Source organism: Lissotriton helveticus, chromosome 6 (assembly GCF_964261635.1).
Source record: "Lissotriton helveticus chromosome 6, aLisHel1.1, whole genome shotgun sequence".
Taxonomy (NCBI): domain Eukaryota; kingdom Metazoa; phylum Chordata; class Amphibia; order Caudata; family Salamandridae; genus Lissotriton; species Lissotriton helveticus.
Window position 1 is genome coordinate 771566574 of NC_136067.1, and position 23036 is coordinate 771589609.

Here is a 23036-nt window from a genome sequence, read left to right on the forward strand (position 1 = left end):
TTAAAACGTATCTCACTATCTAACAGTATTGCCACGTACTCCTTTTCATCCCTCATCAATGTAAGACATATGCATCTTTCTTTGTAGTATGTAAAGTGCTCAGCTACCTTTTGGCTAGGTCCGCTTTATAGAAGTAAATCATAAGTATGTGTTGGATAAATTAGAATTTCTTTGCAAGATCCTCTGACTTTAATTTGCTATAAAAGGTCATCCGAAAACAAAAATATTTTTTGCTTTAATGCTTTTTGAGTCACTTCTTTAAATGTGACATTTTCCTGGTAGTCTGCAAGCACATATTTTGCGAGCCTTTTTAAGATGCAGTATTTCTGTTTTAATTGTGAAACCAAACTCCATCTCTGAAGGCAACAAGATTCACAAGTCTAATGAAGAATCCAATAATGAAATATTTTTGAAAAATGTATATATAAATATATAGGTTTGACGGCATATGTGGCTGTAGATGCACATGAACATAAAAACGAGGGAATGCAGTTACTATAGCAAACAACAAAAATTCTCTCTTGAACAGGTCAGTAGAATCCTTGAGGTTCAGCAGGGAGTGTGACGACTCGGGAACAAGAGCCATCATCGGGCAGGTTCCACATTGGGCTGGCACTGCAATTCCCGACTGGCACCCACAAGGTGGCTCTTTTCGGTTTGCCATTAATGCTTTATGAAGCCTAGGTGTGGGGCTAAAGACGTGTTGATTGGTGTGAATAATAAAGATTTGTTCAAGATGGTGTAGGTTAAAATAAGTCAGGAGGTGTTCTAAAAAAGTTTTTAATATGCTTGTCCCCTTGTCTATGTTAAAAAATGTGCTAGCTATCACCAGAAATGAATGGTCTTTGTTATCTAGTGGGTCAACATGCTTCATTCCCTAATCAGTCCGCAAAAGGCTAGGTGGCAGTTTGTCATGATCTGTGTACCCTATTATACACTGGGTCTGGAATAGTGAAGTGGCATGTACTGCGATTTCTAATCACCTGATTACTATCAAAAAGTGTTAGATACCTTTTAGGGCAGATAAAAACCATCCCTAATATGGTGTGGTTGGACTTCAATGAATCAGAGTGCGCCGCATGCTAACTATGTGTGAGTGTCCATCGCAATGGTATGCAGGACGACCTACCCAAGCTCGGCTACCTCCAAGTCCTTCTGAGACTTCCGAGGAAGCCAAGCCACTCAAGCATAGCGTGCAAACCCTGTAGGTACACTTCACCCTGCTTCTTCTTTTTTTTTTTTTTTTTAAACATGTAAACAATTCAGCCAATACACGGAAATCACAAAGGTAAGTTCATTCACACTAGCACTGTATCCCCCTATCACCAGTCCCATAAAAATTACATAGATACAATTTGGAATCAGATTAGTAGGACCCTCCTCATTCCCCAACCACTTCCCCCACACTCTACGCTATTGCTTGACACACCACTTATCTTTGTAAAGGGCTTTTTCTTTGGTCGCACACCAGTCTACCTCTCTACGCCACCTTTCTATAGTTGGCGGGTCGGGGTTTATCCAGGCCCCCGCGATATCCCGCTTGGCCACCACCATGGCTGTGTTGAATAACAGCTTCTTGTTCCTGGACCCATCTAATCCATCCGTGATCCCCAGCAAGGAATGACGTGGGTCGTGAGGAACCTCCCAGCCCAGTACCTCCGCTAGCTCCACTTCAATGGATCCCCAGAACTGCCCCAAGCGGGGGCACAGCCAAACCATGTGGAAGAAGTTGGCCGGGGCATGATTAAATCTGGGACACGACGCGTCTGGGCGCAAACCCGCCCGATGCAGGCGCAGTAGAGTGAGATACGCGGAATGCAAATAGTATAGCTGAATCAACTTGAGTTTGGCGGAGACGGTGACTATTCTGGGGGCCATAAGGGCGTCACGCCAGTCTACCTCGTCAAGAGGGCCCACCCAGTCCACCCATTGATCCCTCTGTGAGAAGTTGGCCTGATACAAGCTGATCACTAGAACTAGTGAGCATCATTTATCAGTCCAAACAACCCTTATGATGATTGGTTGTAAAGTCAACCGTATAGACCAGCTATCCTAGTAGCGTGGACAAAAGCAGTCTTTTAGGCTAATCTCTTTTGTCATGTGAAGCCAGCTGTTTTACCATAGTATAACCCCTTGAATATCAAATGAAAGGACACCACACAGGTTGTTATGAAAATAAACAGTCTATTTATTTATAACAACACCTCTGAACTCTTTATGAGATCAGAGGGCTAAGCACATGACAATACTAAAAAGGAAATACCAGTTCGCACAATATTTACACAAGTGCCTTAGGGGCACGACAAACCATATACTCAAAACAATGGAATGCGAGGAAAGAAAATACTGTAAGGAGATCCAGAGGCTGGAGGATCGGTGGGACTACGCTACAAACTAGGTAAGTAAGGAGCAGGAGGCCCACGGGACTCACGTGCAGAGTGGGAACTCTCACGCGGGATGCGTACCAACGTCTATGGATGCAACAGTTTACAAAGTTACGGATTCCGGACGAACCCGGCTGGATGGAGGGAAAACAACAGTGGACCTGGACACTAGGATAGTGGACACAGACTTCAGGACCTAGAAGCTTTAGTTACCTAACCCACAGGCTGCGGGTGCATAGGGCTGAAGTTGCGTCGGGTTTGCTGTGTTGGTCCTGATGATGCCTGAAACAAGAAGTTGCTGGCAGGCAGCCAGATGGAGGAGTCTGGTGGTTCCAAGGATGGAACTAGGAAGAAGGAAGTCCTGAAAAGGAAGGGGACAGAGTCTTGGTCACTAGCCAGTGACGGTGCTGGAACCAGGAGGGAACCAGGGGCTGTCGCCGCGTTCAGGTGAAGGAAGGGTCGCTTCTCTCTGCAGCTGCGTGGACCAGGAGCTGTTCTTCACGGCCAGGCTGGAGGCACGAGCTGTCCCACGTAGTCTGCTGCTGTTGGCGGGGTCGGATCGTCGATCTGGACAACAGGCCTTGGCTAATGCAAGCCACGCGGTGGAACAAAGATGGCGTCTTGTGTGGACCAGGAGGGTCCGGGTGCTTCTCTTTCACAAGGAAGCAAGGGCCAGTCTGGGGGACCAGACTAGCAGTGTTGAAATCTTCGTATTTTGCCACCCCTGGCTGGCCACCCAAATCTGACACAACTGGCTGCACAACAGCTGGGGCAAGGTGGTGTAAACACCCTTTGCTTTAGGTATAGTATTCCTATATCTAACCCTAAAATGGACACATATATTCCTATCAGTCACTCCTATGGAATGCCTTATCAATCCTGAAGGCAGAGTGCTTGGAATTATGTGAGATGGTGCTCTGGCATGAGCTGAGCCTGTTTGCAGCTTGCGGAACCAAGTCCTAATAGCTGTTCCATGATAACGCTATACCATATACTCTTAAGTGCATTATCAACCTCGTGGTTAAATGCTAACTCTGGTATAACATTATCAAAACATGTCGAGTAAGGTGTCATACGATCTGGAATACTACCCCCTCGCCAATTCTGGCGACGGGGGTAGCATTTCACCCTTCTAGAGGGACACGACATGTATGTAACTGTGAACCCTGGTTAAAGTTAACTCGAGCCTTGGCATCACAAAATGGATGCTGCCACCACAGACACAAGTCTGACCTCCTGCTGCAGGGAGTCTGACAAAGGGTTTCCTGCCTTGGGAGGTGCTAGCACCACCCCAGACAGGATTTTGTGTATTGGGTAGGATAGGCCTGAAAGGAATGAGACATGCCTGGGGCACACAAGGTGCCCTGTCCATACACCGGTTCAAACTAGTTGCTGGGGCACTCCAGCCCCAGCTCTGGCGGGAAACCGGACAAAGGATAGGGGGTGTAACCACCCCCTTCCTGGTCCCACCCAGGGGAGAGACCTAGTCAGTAGTGCAGCCCCCTTTAGCAGGATAAAGGTAGGAGCTGGTCCCATTCCAAGTTAGATTATCCTGAACAATTCTACAAGAAGAAACTCTGGACTTCGACGTTCTGCTCCACAGAAGACTGAAGAATCTACCTTGTGGACAAGGAGTGTCCACCCTGCAACTGCAGGCGCCATCAAGCGTCCAGCGGCTTCACTTTGTCGTCTTCCCTCGAGGATCCAGACTTCAGACCCGGCGAGACCCGGATTCCCAGACCTCTCCGACCTCAACTCACATCTGCAGCACAGCTGAGACCAGTGGGTGCGACAAGACACGTGGGACCGGCCATCTTGAACGAACCTGCACTTCGCTACCAGCACGACTCCTGAGGTAAACTCGACCAAGTGCTTTGGGGATTGAGACGCCCCAGCCCCGAGCAGCCCCTGCACCGAAGATCAGCCCTCCAGCTTCCACGAGATCTGCGTGGGGCCCTTCTGCTTGTCTGCTGCTCGACGCGTTGTCTGGTCACTTGCCGGCTGGCTAGTGGCCTCCTAGACGACGGACTTTGAAATCTTTGCTGCTGGTCTGGTTGCTCCAGACTGGCCCTTGCTCCCTTCCAAAAGAGGGGCACCCCGGACTCTCCTAGTCCGCACCAGACGTCTTTTCCCTTCACTGCGTGGGTTGCCTTTGCCAAGGCCTATTGACTCTAGTTCCGGATCCGACACCGCCGACAGCGAGAGCCTGCGTGGGACAGCTCGTGCCTCCATCCTGGTCGTCGAAGACACCTCCTGGGCCACGTGGCTGCAGAGTCAAGCGTCCACACTTCACCTGATCGCGACAACAGCATCTGGTTCCTTCCTGGTTCCACACCGGTCACTGGCTAGTGACTTTGAACACTGTGCCCTCTGCTTTCAGGTCCTCTTCTTCACTGATCCACATCTTCCTCCTGGTCGCCTGCAGCACCTTTTCTTTCAGGCTCCATTGACTTCAACGCGAGAACCCGACACACTTTGGCACCTGTGCACCCGCAGCCCGTGGGTGAGGTAACGAGAGCATTTCGGTGCTCAAGGGTAGTCTAACTGTCCTAGTGTCCAGTTCCACAGTTGTCGTTGTCCTAACTAGTCAGGATTGTCCGTACTCGCCTTTAACTTGAACTGTACTGTCCATAGCCGTTGTTACGCATCTCGCGTGTGAGTTCACACTCTGCACACGCGTTCCGTGGGCCTCCTATTACTTACCTAGAGTTAGTGTAGCGTGGTCTCATCGATCCTACAGCCTCTGGACAGCTCCATTTCTTCTATCGACTTTCACATTCCACTTACTTAGTATATGGTTTGTCGTGCCCCTAGGGCACCATTGTAATTGTGTGCAACTTACCGTATTTTTCTTAAGAGATTGTCATGTGCTTAGCCCTCTGACCTCATAAAGAGTTCAGAGGTGTTGTTATTAACAAATATACTGTTTATTTTCATAACAACCTGTGTGGTGTCCTTTCATCTGGTATTCAAGGGGTTATATTGTGGTAAAACAGCTGGCTTCACATGCCAAAAGAGTTTAGCCTAAGACTGCTTTGTCCATGCTACCATTAGGATAGCTGGTCTATAAGGTTGACTTACAACCAATCACCATAAGGGTTGTTTGGACTGATACAAGGTGATCACTAGAACTAGTGAGCATCATATATCAGGCCAACTTCTCGCAGCGATCTTGTCCGTGTCTGTATTGGGCCATTCCCATCCACGGAGGCGGCCTTCAGCCCACACCAGGGACGCTAAAGGGCTCCATCGCCAGGGCAAACAGCAACGGAGAGAGGGGGCACCCCTGCCTAGTGCCCCTGGCGATGGGAAAGGTCTCTGACAGTGCCCCGTTAACCAAGACTCACGCTCTCGGGTGGGCATATAGGACCTGGACCAGTGGACAGAAGTATGGCCCTAACCCCATCTCGATCAGCACACCCTGTAGGTACGTCCAGTCCACTGAATCAAAAGCTTTTTCGAAATCTATGGACAAACGCCAGATATGAAGTAAGCAGGTGATGATTTGCCAAAGCCAACTGCAGCCTTCGAAGCAGTGGCGGGTTCCCCGCTGGGGCATGAACCCGCATTGATCCGGGTGCACCAATGAGGTCAAGTAGGGTTTCAGCCTCTGGGCCAGAATGGTGGCATAGAGTTTAATTTCGGTGTTCAGGAGTGATATGGGGCGAAACTCTTCATATAGTCGGGAGGGAGGCTGGGACTTCGGGAGAACCACTATGGTGGCGATGTCCGCCTCCGACGGAAACAACCGTCTTTCCACGGCATCCGTAAAAAAATTAGCTAGGTGGTGCGCTAGGGTGCCTCAATAGGTCGCATAATACTCCTGTGGAAGGCTGTCTGGACTTGGAGGACACGCCGGCCCGCAGTCATTTTGGAACTAAGAGATTCGTATATATTGGAAGGCATTGCCTCACAATCGACCGGAAAGAGACAGAAGTTCTGGACAGGAGAGATCAATGTTTCTGAAGTACTAGCTTACTTAAAGAGCTGAGGGGAATACCGCGATCTGATCCTGCGAGGATACTTGACACGATCCTTCAGTAAGAATCATACCAGCATCTCTTTAGGGGGAGCCATACTGGAATCCCTCTGATTTAGGATATTCAGGAAAATACACAGTCTAATTGCTGAAACCCTCCCTAATGGGCAAGATTAGTAATCTATCGTTTTTAACGTCCCCTGGATATATGGGTTTGTTTATCTGGAAGAGGCCCTGAGGAAGGTGGCCTTGCGCCGCCGAAACACGCGTCGACCAAGTGCGGGGTCTCATACTGCGCTTTGAGACCTACAGATTGGCAGGGTGTCTCTGCCAATTTGGATTCAGTTTCCTTTTTTCAGATGTTGTGGTTATGAATGTAGTGAGGGTATGGTTGTGTGAGAATGTTGTGATAGACTGTTAGCTACCAGGGGCATAATTATTTGGGTGAATTGATTTTTCTGTATATAGCTATGTATTGTGTTCACTTTATTGTGTTCTTTTTTTCTCTGTATGAATTATAAAATTGTCCATAATTCAAATACTGAACAAATGTTTAAAAAAAAAAAAAGAAATTCTTCCACTTTTGAATAACTATGAAAAAATATCAGGATAAAAAAGAAATGATAAATTGGAAATAATGAATAAAACTTTATACTTTTTGAAGAAAATGAATACGATTGTTGTGTATCTGTCACCAACATTATATTAAACATTGGATACATATTTGTATTGACATTTTGTGGCCATTGAGGGAAAATTGCTCTCCTTGCCGGACCCGGGGTCTTGTCCGAGGAGACCAGAGTAAACGCCTCCTCAATTTCCTTCAAAGCTATAGGGCGCTCTAGATCCTTCTGGGCCGCTAGTTCCAGCCTAGTGAGGCACACCCCACCCCGGTCAAGGAGAGCAGCGACAGTGAGCCCAGGAGTTTGCGCAGTGTACAGTCTCCGGTAATATGCATTAAAGACATTTGCCATTGCCACGGGAGCACATTGCACCGTTCCAGCGGAATCCACCACCTCTGGGATGATACGATTCGCTCTGAGATATGTGGCCAACCTATGCAGGATCGTACCATTCTTGTCCCCCCAGCCGTAGATTCGTGCTACCGAAGACCTCCAGAGGAGCTTGGCCGCATCCAGGGATAGCTGCTTAATATTGTCCCGGAGGATGGCCAATTGTCGGGTCTTAGCGGCATCCTCTGACGTGGATAGAAACTGCTCCAATCGAAGCGCCTGCGCCTCCTTGGAAGATATCTCCTGAAGCTGTGATTGTCTCTGGATTTTAAGCTGCCGTTTCGCGAACCCTCTTATGGGTGCCTTCCGAGCTTCCCACAGCATACCCAGAGAGGCCACCGATCCCTCATTGGTAGCAAAGTATCGTATAAGCTCTTTCCCTACCTCTTTCTTGAAATCTTTATCCTGGAGGAACCAAGCATTCATCCTCCATGTTTGGCGGGCCGCGGGAGGGGGGGCCCCCTGAGCTAAGGATTATCGAGGAATGGTCAGAAATGCCTCTGGGGAGGATACGGATGTCAATAATAAACACAGTTGTGCGCGGGACAAAGATCGCATCTATACACTCTTGGGTGTGGTGAGCCGCGGAGGTATGTGTGAATTGGGTGCTGTGTGGGTGCCATGTGCGCCATGCATCGCAAAGCCCCAGAGACTCCGACCAGTTCCGCAGCTGTTTCGCACTCGTCACCAGCGCGGCGGATGGGGACCCCGATAGGTCGAGGGCCGGGCCTAAGACTGCATTGAAGTCTCCCGCCATGACCATGTTACCTGCGGGCACGTTATGTAGCACTGAAGCAGTATGTGCTAGTGTGGGCGCAAGCATGGAGGGAGGGGCATATATTGACATCAGAGTGTGGGGTGTACCAGCCAACGATCGCAAACTGCCACAGATGAGCCTTGAGGGTCGTGTACCACTCTGGATAGGACAAAGGGCAATGTGCGCCGTAGAAGGATTGCTACCCCTCGCGAGCCCCTGGAGAAGCCGGAGTGCCACAACCTATCATAGCCATAATGGGCCAAGAAGGGGCAGCAGTTACCCAGGAGGTGCGTTTCCTGAAGCATGAGGATGTCTATGTGGAGACGCTGCGCATACCTTAAGACCGCTGTACGCTTGTGCTGATCCAATAAACCGTTGACGTTCTACGACAACACGTGGAGAGAGCCCAAAGAGGAAGAGCTATGTCACGATGGGCAGTTTCTGGTCTAGGCAAAGCACGCGTCTTTGGGTTTATAGATGAGCTTGGGAACCTACAGTGGTGCGTGCGATCGCTTACTGGAGGGACACCTCCATCCCTCCCTCCTGTGAGCTGTATCATTCCGTGATAGCTGAAACAAAAAAAAAACAACAAAGAGCAAAACGGAGTACAGGAAAAAACGTTTGGGGAAGATCAGAATGACACAATTCTCGTGGAGGAGCCGATGTTGCTTGCGGGCTTCAGATAGGATAGTGTTTTGGTCCTTGAGATTAAGAACCCGCATTATTATCGGGCGGGAAGGGGCGCCCGGCATTGGCTTAGTAGCCAGGGACTGATGCGCCCGCTCAATTGCAAACCAAGGGGACAAGGCTCCCTCCGGAACCCAAGATCTCAACCACTACTCCAGGAAGTCCACTGTACAACCCTGGCGGAGGTTGTTGCGTCTAGACCTGTTTTCCACGTCCTCCGCCCGGCGATGCAACTCCTGAGTGTGCTACTGAAGACGGACCACCTGCCCCTTGAGTTGCCGCACGTCGTCCTCCACGGAGGAGATCCTGGACTCAGTCTCTTTTAATCCAGACATTTGCGTTGCGAAGATCTTACCTGATGAGTCATATCTACTCTTACTTCTGCGATTTTGCCCTCCTCTGAGGTCTGGGATGTATGGATGGCCTGGAGCATGGCGGCCAGAGGAGCCTCTTCCGCAGCCACTTCCCCGGTAAGTCCCCCCTCTGGAGTGGTGAAGCGGTCCATTTTTATCTGGGTAGCCGGGACCCTCGCAGATCTGTCCGTTCTGCCCATGTTCTCCCCCCTGGGAAGATCGGGCTCTCAATGACCACCCGGCCAGATTCCACTCCAGACCGCACCCAGAGCCCACAAGGATAATGTCGGATCCGGGACCTGCACAACAGATGAACACGGGAGCTCAGTACCGGGCTACGCCAGGCCCGGGACAGGGAGGCACAGCCAGACCAGCCCACCTCGGCTGCGGGTCACAGGAGACAGGAGGTGCACCGGAGCGGGGGTGATGGAGAGGGGGGGGGACGGAAGGAAGGAGGCCGTGCCAACCAGTGCCCCCCCTGCACCCGCCTGCGGCCTGACCGACGGCCGAATCCTCCACTCCAACCCAGATGCCTCGGCAACCCTACTCCCTACCTCCTCTCCAAAGGCGCAGGAGCCCGCCTCAGGCCCCTCACTGACAGCCGGCGGGGCCCGCAGTATCGGCACAGGCCCCAAATCCAACAGGGGCTAGCAAGGGCAAGCAGTCCTCACCACATGGCTGCCTGAAGCTCCCCACGTCTCCAGGAGCTCACCAGCAAATGCGGACGGCGCATCCTCGCCAGGCCTCCCCCAGGCAGGATTAACGATTCAGCTCCAGCAGGCAAGCAGTAAAATATAGGGGCTGTGGAGTGCAGACACATGCGGGACAAGGCAGTGGGAGTGACAGGAAGACCACCCATGACACCCCTCCACTCATGTGGCACGCGAGGCAGGCCAGACGCACGGGGGGGCACTCACCCCTGTTCCAGGACCCCCCTCTCACCCGGAGTCACAGCCCCTCAGTCCCACCAAGCGCCTCCTCCAGATCTCCACTCAGCGCCAAGGTCCCCTCCCCCAGCCTCCGCCCCCCCCCTGCTGCCCGAGGTGGTGGCCGACTCCACGGCAGTGCTGCAAGAGGGCCGAAATGCTGCCACAGGGCCTCCGCCACAGGGTCCCCAGGGTCCGCGCCTTGCCGCAGTTGTACCCAAGGCGTCAGCGTAGCAGGAAATTGGAGGAGCTCTGGCTGATAGTTGCCAAAGGTGAGGAAGAACTTGCGCTATTGCATTGTTCCTTGCGGAGGGCTGTCTGGTTAGGCCTTGCCCTTTGAGTCAACGCCTCCCAAAAGGGCGGCAGCAGCAGGGATGGTCCGATCCCCTCCGGGCCTCCTCACCAGCTCTGCAGGGGTCCATCCACAGAAGGCGGCCTGCGGCGTCAGGCCAGGCCTCTAGGCATCTGGGCCGGCCTAAGCGCCTCCAGGCCTCTCCCAGGGGCCCACCAGATCTCAGCCAGCCGCCGCCGGGCAGAGGGAACCGCTGCCGCACCACCGCCTCAGTGCCGGGAAGGCGCCGCAAGGAGGATTCAGGCTCCACAATCCAACTGCGCGACCCAAAGAGCCCCTGTCCCGCAGGCAAGATCGGCCAGGTTCACAGGGCCGACGGGGTCAGGGAGCTTCTCCGGTGGCAGCCGGCAGCTTAGGCTGATGCACAGCGGGTTCGGACATCCAGTGCGGCCCGCACAGCTCGAAAGACTCCTCTCCAAGCAAACGAAAAAGCCTCGGGGGCCCCTAGGCAGCAAAGTACAAAATGCGGAGTTCCAGGAGATACCGATGACGGCAGATGGCAGAACGGATGACGGAGGGATCCAGAGCATACCTAAGGTGCGACCGCCATCTTGACGTTCCTAGCCACGCCCCACTTCCCTCTGCTCTTGTTCACCAGCATAATCCTACCAAAAAGCATTCAGCTCCTCTGGTCTCAAAATCTCAGGTCCCTGTGCCACCACTGCTGTCTAGCCATGGTCAGCACCACAAAATTGATACTGACGTCCGCCTTCAGGCTCTGGACCGACAGCGACTGAAAAGTCAAAGCCATCTACTTCGACTCTGACCGAGACCACCAACCGGCATCGAATCGATTCATGACACAGAACGAACAGCCACCATCTTCAACCTCACCCCTGAGTGCGCAGTCTACTTTCAAGCCAAAAGCTTTGGAGCTGAAACAGTCTAAGCTGACCTCCAAGCTTGGTCCTGAAACACAAGTGGAGCCAATCCTGAAAAAGTTACAGGAGAAACTGAACACACATCAGAAAACAAAATTCATATCCAGGCACATACTGGATGTATACTGGCTATACTTTCCTCTCCCCCACCACACAAAAGGAAGTTTACTTTTGAAGAAGCTTTAGACATGCTAGTTTCTCCGAAATGGAAGACTGTAGCCAAACTAGCATCCCTCCACCTCTTCCACCTCCTATACCAACTCCATCTCCACCACCTTCATCCCCATCTCCACCACTTCTACTTCCACTCTCTCCTGCACCACTTTCTCCTCCAGGAGAGCCACAAGATGACTAGAGACAAGAGTCTCCACAGCCAGACACTGGTAGGTATAGAGGGTGGCGGGTCACCGGTAGATGACCCCTGGGACAACTGACACAGATCCCCCCCCTTCTGGCATGGATCCTGATATTTATCCTGCACACCCTTCTCCTCTTGAAGATGCTACCTCATACCAGGAGGTTATATCAATGGCTGCTGCTTTTCGCAATGTGGAGCTTCATAAAGAGCCTTTAATGTCAATAATGTTAACTGGTATTTGTATAGCGCATAATCACCGGCAGGTCTCTTAGCGCATTAGGGGTTACTTCCTCTTTGACACGCTTTCCACCACACATAGGGCTACTTAGTACCTGCCTATGTTAAAAGGTATGCTTAGGCAAACTGATGACATAATTAAAGATCCTATTTGGGCTAGGGTTATCACGCATAGGGCAGATAAGAAATACAAATCCGCACCCTCTGGCCCTATTTACAGTTACTAGCAGACTCCCTAGTTACCACCACAGCATTCAAGTTTGCCAACTCTCAGGCCACTGGAGATACACTCCACTTCCTGAAAGAGAGTGAAAGGGTAGATGCTGCAGGGAAAATAGTTGCAGCTTAGGCTGCCAAACATTGGCGTATTACCAACTCTCAAGCTCTCCCAGAACATTATGACCGCACCCACTTGAATGAGATGGCTGATCTATTTCAATGTCTCCCCGAGAAACACAAAAAACGCGGTCAACAGTTTGTGTCTGAAGGTAAGATTATCACTAACACTTCCATGTGATGCGCGTTAAATACTAGAAGTTTACTTCGGAGACACGTTTGCCTTCCAAACTCAGGGTTTAAGCCAGAGATTCAACAAGCTCTATTAAACATGTCCTTTGACAATGTACAGCTGTTTGTCCCTCAGTTGGATTGCACATCAGAAAATATTCTAAAAGATACTGAAACGGCAAGACCTATTGGGGCACTTCAAACACCTGCTATCCGTGGGTTTTATCATCGATCAGGATACTACAGAGCCTCCAAATCCACCTCTTCTGAGGCTTACACCTCCCAACAAAAGCAGCAAGGCCAAGGCTCATACTCTAATGGTTCCTACCATGGCTCTTAAAGAGGGAACAGCACCAGAGGTAGAGGTAAGGGTGCTTCCCCCATGGAGCAACACCGTATACCCAACAGTGAGTACCTAAATTCCAACTCCCTGATCTCATAACACCTGTCGCCAGCGAAATTCACAATTACCTACCCACATGGCAATCCATTACATCAAACAAGTGGCGGCTAGCCATTATCCAACATGGCTATTGTCTGGAGCTCATTACCACACCACCCAAAATTCCACTTTGTGTTCGCAGGATGTCACACAATCATCAAACATTACACAAACAGGAAGTTCATCTCGTCTCTTCAAAAGAGCTATAGAGGCCGTCCCTCTTCAACATCAGGGTTCAAGTGTATACTCTATTTACATCCTAATCCCCAAAAAGGACGTGTCTTTAAGGCCAATTTTAGATCACAGGCCCTTGGACAAATACATCCAATCAGAACACTTCCACACGGTTACCTTATAATATGTAATTCTACTTCTTTAACAATGTGACTTTAGGGCAACACTAGACTTAAAGGATGCCTACTTCCACATACCAATTTAAGCAGCTCATCACAATTATATAAGATTTGTCATAGCGGGCAAACATTACCAGTTCAAGGTTTTGCCGTTCGGGGTCACAATTGCACGAATGTCACAAATGAGTGTTCACCAAATGTCTAGCAGTGGTCGCAGCATATTTCAGAAGACAAGTTGTCCACGTATTCCTGTTCCTGGACGACTGGCTTATCCAAGCCAGCACTCAGGTTTCAAGTCTTTATTTCGATTTTTAACAAATCATAAGACACAATAAAATACAGATGAAATTTTGACTAAATCAAATAAATGTAAGCAAAAAACAGCAAAGAAAACTGTGCAAAAAAATTAGAAAAAATACGCAAAAGGCAAACACACAAAGGGACATTTAAAACGAATGGATAAAAGAGAATTAAATATCAAGTAATGAAAACCTGAATGATTTATAAGACAATAAAATATGTTAAAAAAAAACATTACTGTTCATATTCATTATCAGTGGGCCCTTTCTTAACCAGTTTACAAGAAATGCAGATGGGAAAATCTAATTGAAATCCCAGATCGTTAAACTGATACATAATCAAAGCAAGTTATGAAAGATTGTGAGCCATATTAAGTTGGCCTGAGAACCATGGCATGTTTTATTTCTTATTTTTCAGCCTTAGGAGCCAAGCCCAACCCAGATATTTTGCCAGACTTACGACAAAGAGTTCGGAGGTATTAGTCCTAAGCACCCAAATTGCTTCCATAGATGTTTTGAATGGTAGTTTTTGAAAAAGGGGCTTTAGCCATTTTTTCCGAGGTGCAGCATAGCTAGGGCAAGCGAAAAGAAAATGTCCTTCAGACTCAACATGATCTGGACAACATGTACAATAGGGTGATGACCCTGTGGACCATTTGTTTGAGAATGGGTTCAAAGGCAGGGTACCCACTCTAAACTGATGGTACAGTTTTTTATCTAGCGGTCTAGTTATTATGTCCCAATAGGGCTCTCGCGATTGGTCAAGTTTAAATGTTAAGAACCTGCCTGTGAGGCTGTTTTTATTAGAAAGTAAGACTCTTTTTAGGCGGGTCGTAGCCCAATACAAGGATTTGAACTCATCTTTAGAGGGAAAAACATTGGATTGGGGGGATAACCAGAGATGTTCTAAGCCCATATCAGTAAGAATAGTTTTGACAGCTGAAAGCCATGGGATTTTCCCCGAGCCAGTGATGGACCTAACTTCGGCCAGTTCTCTTGCAAATAAGGATAAATCTGGGGACGTCCATATGCGTCTCCAGAGGGCCACCAGCCTAAATCTAGCCATCTCGTTAATCGGAGGGGAACCAAGGTCCAGGCAGAGGGGGATCAAAGGGGTCGACTGAGGTAGCCCTGCCAAGTTTCGGAGGAATCTACATTGAATTTTAAACAAATTAAGCAAGTCCATATGGCCCCAGAGATCCGCGCCATATAAAATGGCGGTACAGATTTTAGCATCATAGATTTTAAGGGCCGGTAGGACCCGCTTTGTAGTAGATTCCTTTTGTTCTTTAATAAGGCAGCCAGTCAGCCTTGCAAGTTTAAGATGTTGAATATTAACCTGATCCTTCCATCTCAAACGGCTATCAAGGGTTACCCCTAAGTAGGTCATGGTATCGACCTGCTCGAGGTTTACCCCATTCAACCTCACGGAACTCCGAACTGGATGATTTTTAGTAAAAACCATGAACTTCGTTTTCCCTACATTTACCACCAAGTTGTTGATGGCACAGTACTCCTCAAAGCGTTCCAGGGCCTGTTGGAGTCCGCTACGTGTTTTTGAGAGGATTAAAGTGTCATCCGCGAAGATGAGGAGAGGAAATCTCATCCCTGCCAACATTGGGGCATCCGTGGGAGTGTCCATGAAGAATTTGACAACTTGGTCAGTAAAAAGGAGGAAGAGTGTTGAGGCCAGGACGCAGCCCTGGCGGACACCTCGAGATACGGGGAAAGTCTCCGTCACTTGTCCCTGGCCCCCCCACCTCACCCTCGCATAGTTGTCCTCATGGAGTCTAACAATGAGGTCCAGCAGTTCTAATGGGCACCCCAAATTTTTTAACACACCCCACAATTTATCCCTTGGCACCAGATCGAAGGCGGACTTCAGATCAATGAATGCAGCAAAGATGGTACCGCCGCCGAGCCAGACCACCTTCCAATAGATCAGGCAGAGTCTAAACACCTGATCTATGGTGCTCATTCCTGATCTGAAGCCCGCCTGCATGGGAGATAGAATACCCTCTGTTTCGATCCATCCCTGGACCCGTCCCAAGACCATACGTGCTATTATCTTTTGGATCGAATCGATCAAACTGATAGGGCGGTAATTTCCTGGGATGGACTTATCACCCTTTTTATAGATCGGGACTATTTCCGCTCCCTTCCATGATTTCGGGACTGTGGCTCCATAGGCTAGGGTGTTAGCTATCATAGTTATGTACGGGAGCCACAAAGCGGGATTCGATTTAAATAAGTCCGCCGGGATCAGATCCATGCCGGGAGCTTTCCCTCGGAGAGTCAAGGCCAGGGCCAGCTCGGCCTCAGCAATAGTAAAAATTAATTTTTCCCCTTGAGGGGTCTTTGAAAGTGTAATGCCAATGGGATTCTTAGCTTCGGGGTCACCGGCTCTGAATTGGGCAGAGTAAAAAGATACCCAATCCTCAAGGGGCACATTATTTCCTGGAGTAGAAGAGTCAGAGTTTTTCCCCCATTTAGCTAAGTCCCAAAACCTTTTTTGATTGTTAGAGGAAGATGCCTCCAAAAGATCTGACCAGAACTTATCTTCCCACTCCCGTTTGGATTCTTTAAGAGTTTTACTATAATTGAGCCTTGCACCCCTCAATGCGGCCATGTCCCGTATTTTAATGGCCGAAATGAGAGCCGCATGTGCCTCCCTGCATTTCCTATTGTACCATTTCTGGGGCAAGGGATTTTTTTTAGTAGGAACATTTCGGCACGGGAGGGAGAGCAGAGATTTCAACTGATCAAAACATTTAATATGTAATCCCATCACATTTTTAGCCAGACAGGGATCTGCCCCCAACAAATCAATTTGCGACATTTCATTAAACGCATTTTTTGCCACAGTATTAATATTGTCCCATAGACACTTATCCTCCATAACCCGGGACCATTTCAATTTCCTCCTATCATTAGTAAGTAGTGTGTCACCTGTATAGGTGGCGGTGGGCTCCTCCTGTCTCTTTAGGCCTGGTATCTCTAATGACAATGACAGCGGATTGTGGTCACTTTCCGGACGCTGTAACACTGCCATGTCAATTAATAACTTCCAGTAATCCATGTTCAACAGAATATAATCAATGCGGCTCTACCTCTGCCCATTATCAAAAGTACAATTTGCTTTGATGTCCGAAATAGAGCGGCCATTACATGCGCGAAAGCCCTTTTGTAGGCAGAATGCCATCCAAGACACTGCCGCCTCTGTTGCTTTTGCCCTCTTTGCCACTTTTAAGTCGGGTATACCCCAAGCAGAGTCCTCAGCCATGCTCCAGGTGTCTTCCATGTCAAACAGTGGTTCTATGGTGCAATTTAGGTCTCCAGCAAGAATAGTAACATTTCCGCTGTCCATTTCCGAAGTGATATGGTCGATTAGGTTCAACAACGGCGGACTTCGACCACCCGGCAGACCTCTAGCATAAATGTTTAGAATGTTCATATTTTGCTGATTCCCTTTGCTTAGTTTAATTTGAAGGAGATCCGGATGCTCAGCGGGGAGTTCGGTTGGATAGAAACCCAAAGACTGTTTCACCCAGATCGTCAGGCCACCTGAGGCCCGCCCCTTACCCCCTTTAATTGCAGGTTTGAAGAAGTTAATGTAACCCAACTTGTAGACAGGCTCAGTTGCCCAGGTTTCCTGCAACAGAATGATATCATAGTTGTCCACAAAGTTCGACCAATCAGTAGAGGCAAGGCGGGCCTTGATACCCGCTATGTTCCAGGACAAAATTTTTAACGTTTTCAGATTGTCATTCGAATTGACCATGGAGGGGGGTTGCAAAGGTAAGGGCTGTGGAACTCCCTTTGAGCACCCTTTATCATCTTTAACCTCTATGTGCCTAACATGGTCTATTGGGACTATGGGATTAACCTTAATCGAAATCTCTATAGCAGCAATATTGGGAGGTGGGTTGAGTTTCAAAGGAGCTGGACCTTCAACCTCATTTACTAGATTACTCGGTTGACATGGTCTCACCATACTATACTCAATGGGCTCTTGGGCTTCTGCTTTAGCAGGGAAAAGCTTACTATTGAGTCAATCAATAGTCTCAAGGCCAGAGAGAGGACCAAAATGGTTGAAGAGAAAGGGGCGCTGGCAATCGAGGGGGGTCAATGCCAGGGGGTGTCTTGCTACTGGGACCTGGCGAAATGAGGGGTAAGATTGGGGGGGTATTTGCCTATGTGGGTAAAAATACAATAAGGCTAGTGTTTGAACATCCCCCTGTCGTGCAAACCTCGGTTCTCGTCGAATGGCATCTACCACCCACATATCTTTAAACGAGATTAAGATACAATCTCCCTCCAAGTCTTTGGCCCCCTGTCCCACCCATTCTACTCTCCTCACGAATAATATCTCTGTCGGAGTGGAGGGGGGTAACGGGCGATTTTTATTTAGCCAAAAAGTGACTTTATTACGAAGGTCCCCATAAGGCTCCCTGGAACCAGGTTTTAGCGGTGCTACACCTGTCAGAACAATTGTGTGTTGAGCTGCTTCGGGTGGTAAATCAACACGAGGGGTAGGTGGCCTTTTGCGTCCTCCTTCCCTGTGGTTAGTGGAGGCAGTACGTTGGTCTCTATGCGTGATGGGTGGAGCAGGTTTTGAGGGAAGTTGCGGGGGAGGTCCCATAGGTTGACGCCCACCAGTATTTTGTTTGTCCAAAGTTTTTGAGTGTAGCTTAGGTGCCTGGGCATGGGTGCTAGTGCCTGGTTTAGAAGATGTTGTGTTAGATTTCTCTCCCCCTTTAAGCGTGGTAGTGTTCGGCCCTGGTGCTTTATTAGAAGATGGTTTACCCCTTGCCATATTATTGTTACCAGGGGACTTAATCGTTGTTGGTAGTGTTTTGCTTGCACCCATGTGGTTTGTGCCCAGTAGTGTTTGTAGCATCGCATGGTTTGAATTAATCAAGGCCTCCATGCTATCTATTTTTGAGGTCATGAGCCTTGTCCGCTCCAGGACAGGCAGAAGTAAAGTTTTAAACATGGCCTCCATTTTGGCTAGCAAAACTTCGTCACTATTAAGGCACATGGGGCAGGTACTTGAGGAGCCCAAGGCCGAAAGGGAAGGGCATAGCATGTTGGTAAATACAGAAGGTATTAGAGGGTCTGGGAGGGGCTCATACTCCTGTCTTGCATCATCTTGGACTCCATTTACTTTAGGAATTTTTAGATCTCTCTCCCCCGACAATCTAGAGTCCAGCTTTCTCTTTTTAATGTTGAGACCAGGGTTGGGTACAAGGTGGTTGGGGGTTTCAGCGGGGTTAGAATTACTAGAGTGATTAGTGGGGAGATATCCTGAGTGCTGGCTTTGATCAGGCACCCCACTAGTGAATGAATCATTCTCATCATCATCCCCCTGGCTGCATTGGGATGCTTCTATACTGTGCCTTTCTTCCTTCAGGGTATGTGCTGATGGACTCGCCCCTATGCTTTCTAAATGGACGATTGCGTCTGTAGAAGTAGTATGGACGCAATTAAAGGCAGCATGTGGGGCAGTAGGCACAGGGGAGGTCGAATTAGCTAAAGCCCCCAATGATGACCGCTTGCCACTAATGAGGTCTATTGAAAGTCTCTTCTCAACCATTTCTATTTCCTTCTCCAGGATTCCAGTAGCCCGTGTTATAAAGGCATCAAGGGGACCAGATACAACTCCCTTGGAAGTGTGGATCTGCACAGATCGTTCTTTGCCTGACCGTAAAGTCATTGCAGGGGGTGCAGTTGGCAAGATTATACAAAAATGTCAGGCTGTGTTGGCCACACCAATAAACAGGAGATAATAGTGCGAACACCACCGCCTACCTTATGGCATTCCACTTGGCCAGGGGGGGTGGGCCTAAGCCAGACTCTGCCGTACTCGAACGGCCTCAAACGGCCCGCTCTTTGCCCGGTCTTCGCCCCGGTCGCTCCCGCGCGCTCCCGCGCAGCGGGTACTCCGCCCAGTAAAAAAGAGGATGGCAGGGGGCGTTGCCGGCGGGGAGAGCGGCCACAGGTGTTGCACGCAGGGACTCCTGGTCACTGGAGTCCCTGCTAGGCAGCTCGCAGCCCCGCCGGTGTCCAGAAAAAGCAAATTAACAAAGGGCTCCCCCTCAAGGCCCCACGAAGAGTCTCCTCCCGCAGCGGGACCCGCGCAGCGGGTCCGGCAAGTCGTAGGTTCAGAGGCAGAGTTCCAAGGCTGCTAAAACACGCTGCTGAGGTCACAGGTTCCCGCAGACCAAGGGAAACGCTAGCCTTTAAGCTCCACTTGGCAGGGGGCGTTGCCGGCGGGGAGAGCGGCCACAGGTGTTGCACGCAGGGACTCCTGGTCACTGGAGTCCCTGCTAGGCAGCTCGCAGCCCCGCCGGTGTCCAGAAAAAGCAAATTAACAAAGGGCTCCCCCTCAAGGCCCCACGAAGAGTCTCCTCCCGCAGCGGGACCCGCGCAGCGGGTCCGGCAAGTCGTAGGTTCAGAGGCAGAGTTCCAAGGCTGCTAAAACACGCTGCTGAGGTCACAGGTTCCCGCAGACCAAGGGAAACGCTAGCCTTTAAGCTCCACTTGGCAGGGGGCGTTGCCGGCGGGGAGAGCGGCCACAGGTGTTGCACGCAGGGACTCCTGGTCACTGGAGTCCCTGCTAGGCAGCTCGCAGCCCCGCCGGTGTCCAGAAAAAGCAAATTAACAAAGGGCTCCCCCTCAAGGCCCCACGAAGAGTCTCCTCCCGCAGCGGGACCCGCGCAGCGGGTCCGGCAAGTCGTAGGTTCAGAGGCAGAGTTCCAAGGCTGCTAAAACACGCTGCTGAGGTCACAGGTTCCCGCAGACCAAGGGAAACGCTAGCCTTTAAGCTCCACTTGGCAGGGGGCGTTGCCGGCGGGGAGAGCGGCCACAGGTGTTGCACGCAGGGACTCCTGGTCACTGGAGTCCCTGCTAGGCAGCTCGCAGCTCCGCCGGTGTCCAGAAAAAGCAAATTAACAAAGGGCTCCTCCTCAAGGCCCCACGAAGAGTCTCCTCCCGCAGCGGGACCCGCGCAGAAGGTCCAGCAAGTCGTAGGTTCAGAGGCAGAGTTCCAAGGCTGCTAAAACACGCTGCTGAGGTCACAGGTTCAGCCAGCACTCTTCATCAGTGCCAACAGATGAGTCGGATGACGTTAGATCTTCTACACAATTTGGGGTTTACTGTCGATATCCCCAAATCTCAGTTAACCATTACAGATTCAACCATATTTAGGAGCAGTTCTAAACACAATCAGTATTAGTCTACCCCAACCCCATAACAATTCAAAACTTTCAGAAAATACTGCCCCAGTTTAACCCCTTCACTGCTAGGCCTTCACCCAACCCCCCTGTGCTAAGCCTTATTTTTGGCTATTTGGGGTAGTTCGCGCTTAGGCCCCTGTAACATTTTGACCACAAAAGTTATCCACGCCAGATTTACGTCCTTTTCTTCCAACATCATGGGGATTCTAAAGGTACCCAGGGATTGTAGATTCTCTTGGAGGGGACCCAGAAATTAGCCAGAATACAGCTACATTTTGTTTTTTTGTTGAAAAATGGGGAAAAAGTGCTGCAAATGAAAGCATCTGGCTTTTTCCCTGCAAATGGTATCAAAAAGGGTTTGTGGGGCTGAAATCACAATTTTCCCAGTTTTTAGCCTAGCCTATATTTGCTATCTTTTGTGCTTTCAACCTCCTTCCAGATAATGGTAGAAATGAGTATGAAAGCAGCAATGGGTCCTGGAAAGCTATACATTTTAGTAAAGTAGACAAAATTCTGTATTCAGCAAGGGGTCGTGTAGATCCTTCATAGTTTCTTTATAGAAACTAAGTTAAATATAGGAAAAGTTGAAAATGAGTTTAAAAAAACAGCCTTTTGTGTCAACGTTTTCACCTGTAACTTCCTCTAATTATGACAGCTCTTTGAAAGCAATATACCGTTACTTCCGCTGGTTGTGGAGATATATAGGACTTGTAGGTCTACTGTGAGAAGTTGGCCTGATGTGCAGTGTTCACTATTCTAGTGATCACTATATATCAGTCCAAACAACCCTTATTGATGATTGGTTGTAAGTCAACCTTATAGACCAGCTATCCTAGTAGCATGGATACGAGCAGTCTAAGGCTAAGACTCTAGAGGGCGTGTTAAGCCAGCTGTTTTACCATCACATTACCCCTTGAACACCCAGTGAAAGGACACCACACAAGTGTTATGAAAATAAACAATGTATTTATTAGAATCACAACAACCCTGTACTCTTTATGAGGACAGGGTGCTAGGCACACAACAAAACTCTTACGAAAATACTTAAGTTAGCACGTTATACACAACTGCCCGAGGGGCACGAAAAACCATATATTCTAAAAGTGGAATGCGAAATTACTAGCAGGTAATTACAGTACTACTAGGCTTTGGAATCGCTAGGACTTGACTAGGGAATCGTTAGATTACTTCTAGAAGGCCTAGGGGACTCGGGTGCAGTGTGTGCACTCTCACGCGGGATGCGGGACAAAGTCTATGGAAGCTAGTAAAGGCAAAGTTAGTGTTCACGGGCGAACCCGACCTGGTAGGAAGAAGACGACAGTGGATCCTGACCCTAGGATAGTGAGGCTATGCTGGGACACCGAAGTGCCGAAGTTACCTAGCCCAGGGGCTGCAGCTGCATAGGTCTGAAAAGGCGTCGGGAATCTCGTTGCCGGACCAGGAGCCTGGAAGAAGGAAATTGCTGGCAGGCGACCAGTGAAGGAAAGTTCGATGGATCCAAGCCTGGATCAAGGAAGAAGGAAACCTGAAAGCAGAGGGGACCAAGTTCTTGAATCACTAGCCAGTGATTAAGTGGGCACCAGGATGGCACCGGGCGAAGTCACCTCGACTAAGTGAGTGGGCGACGCTGGCTCTGCAGATCTCACGGACCAGGAGGCGTTGTCGGCGACCAGGATGGAGAGGCGAGCTGTCCCACGATGGATGAAGCTGTCGGCGTCGAAGTTACCCAGGATTGGGCAACAAGCCTTGGCTAATTCAAGCCCACGCGGTGGACTCAAAATGGCGTCTTGAGTGGACCAGGAGGGTCCTGGGTGCTCCTCTTCTGGAAGGGAGCAAGGGCCAGTCTGGAGCAACCAGACCAGCAGCAGTGATGTCGTCGGGCGTCGTTCAGAAGGCCACAAGCCGGCGGGCTAGTAGCCAAACAACGCGGTGAGCAGCAAAAAGCAGAAGGGCCCCACGCAGATCGTGGAGATGCTGGGAGGCTGCACTTCGGTGCTGGAGCTGCTCAGGGTCGGGGCTTCTCGGACCCCAAAGCACTCACCAGGAAATTACTCGGCGGGCTTGCTGTGCAGAAGTCGTGCAGTCTTGCAGATGGCCAATCCCTCGAGGTCTCGTCGCACCCACGGTTCTCAGCTGGGCTGTAGAGGTGGGTAGAGGTCAGAGGTGCCAGGGAAGCCGGTTCTCGTCGAGCTGGGCAGTCAGATTCCGGAGGAAGGACTTGCAGCAGACCGCAGTGTTCTTGCGATGGTGCCTGCGGATGCAGGGTGACT

At 49.8% G+C, this 23036-nt stretch overlaps 1 protein-coding gene across 1 annotated transcript in view; it reads left to right on the forward strand.

Annotated features, from left to right (window-relative positions):
- MDN1 (midasin AAA ATPase 1) overlaps window positions 1-23036 on the forward strand; it is a 2221312-nt gene that overhangs the window by 815348 nt on the left and 1382928 nt on the right. The gene's annotated exons all lie outside the window — the stretch shown is intronic.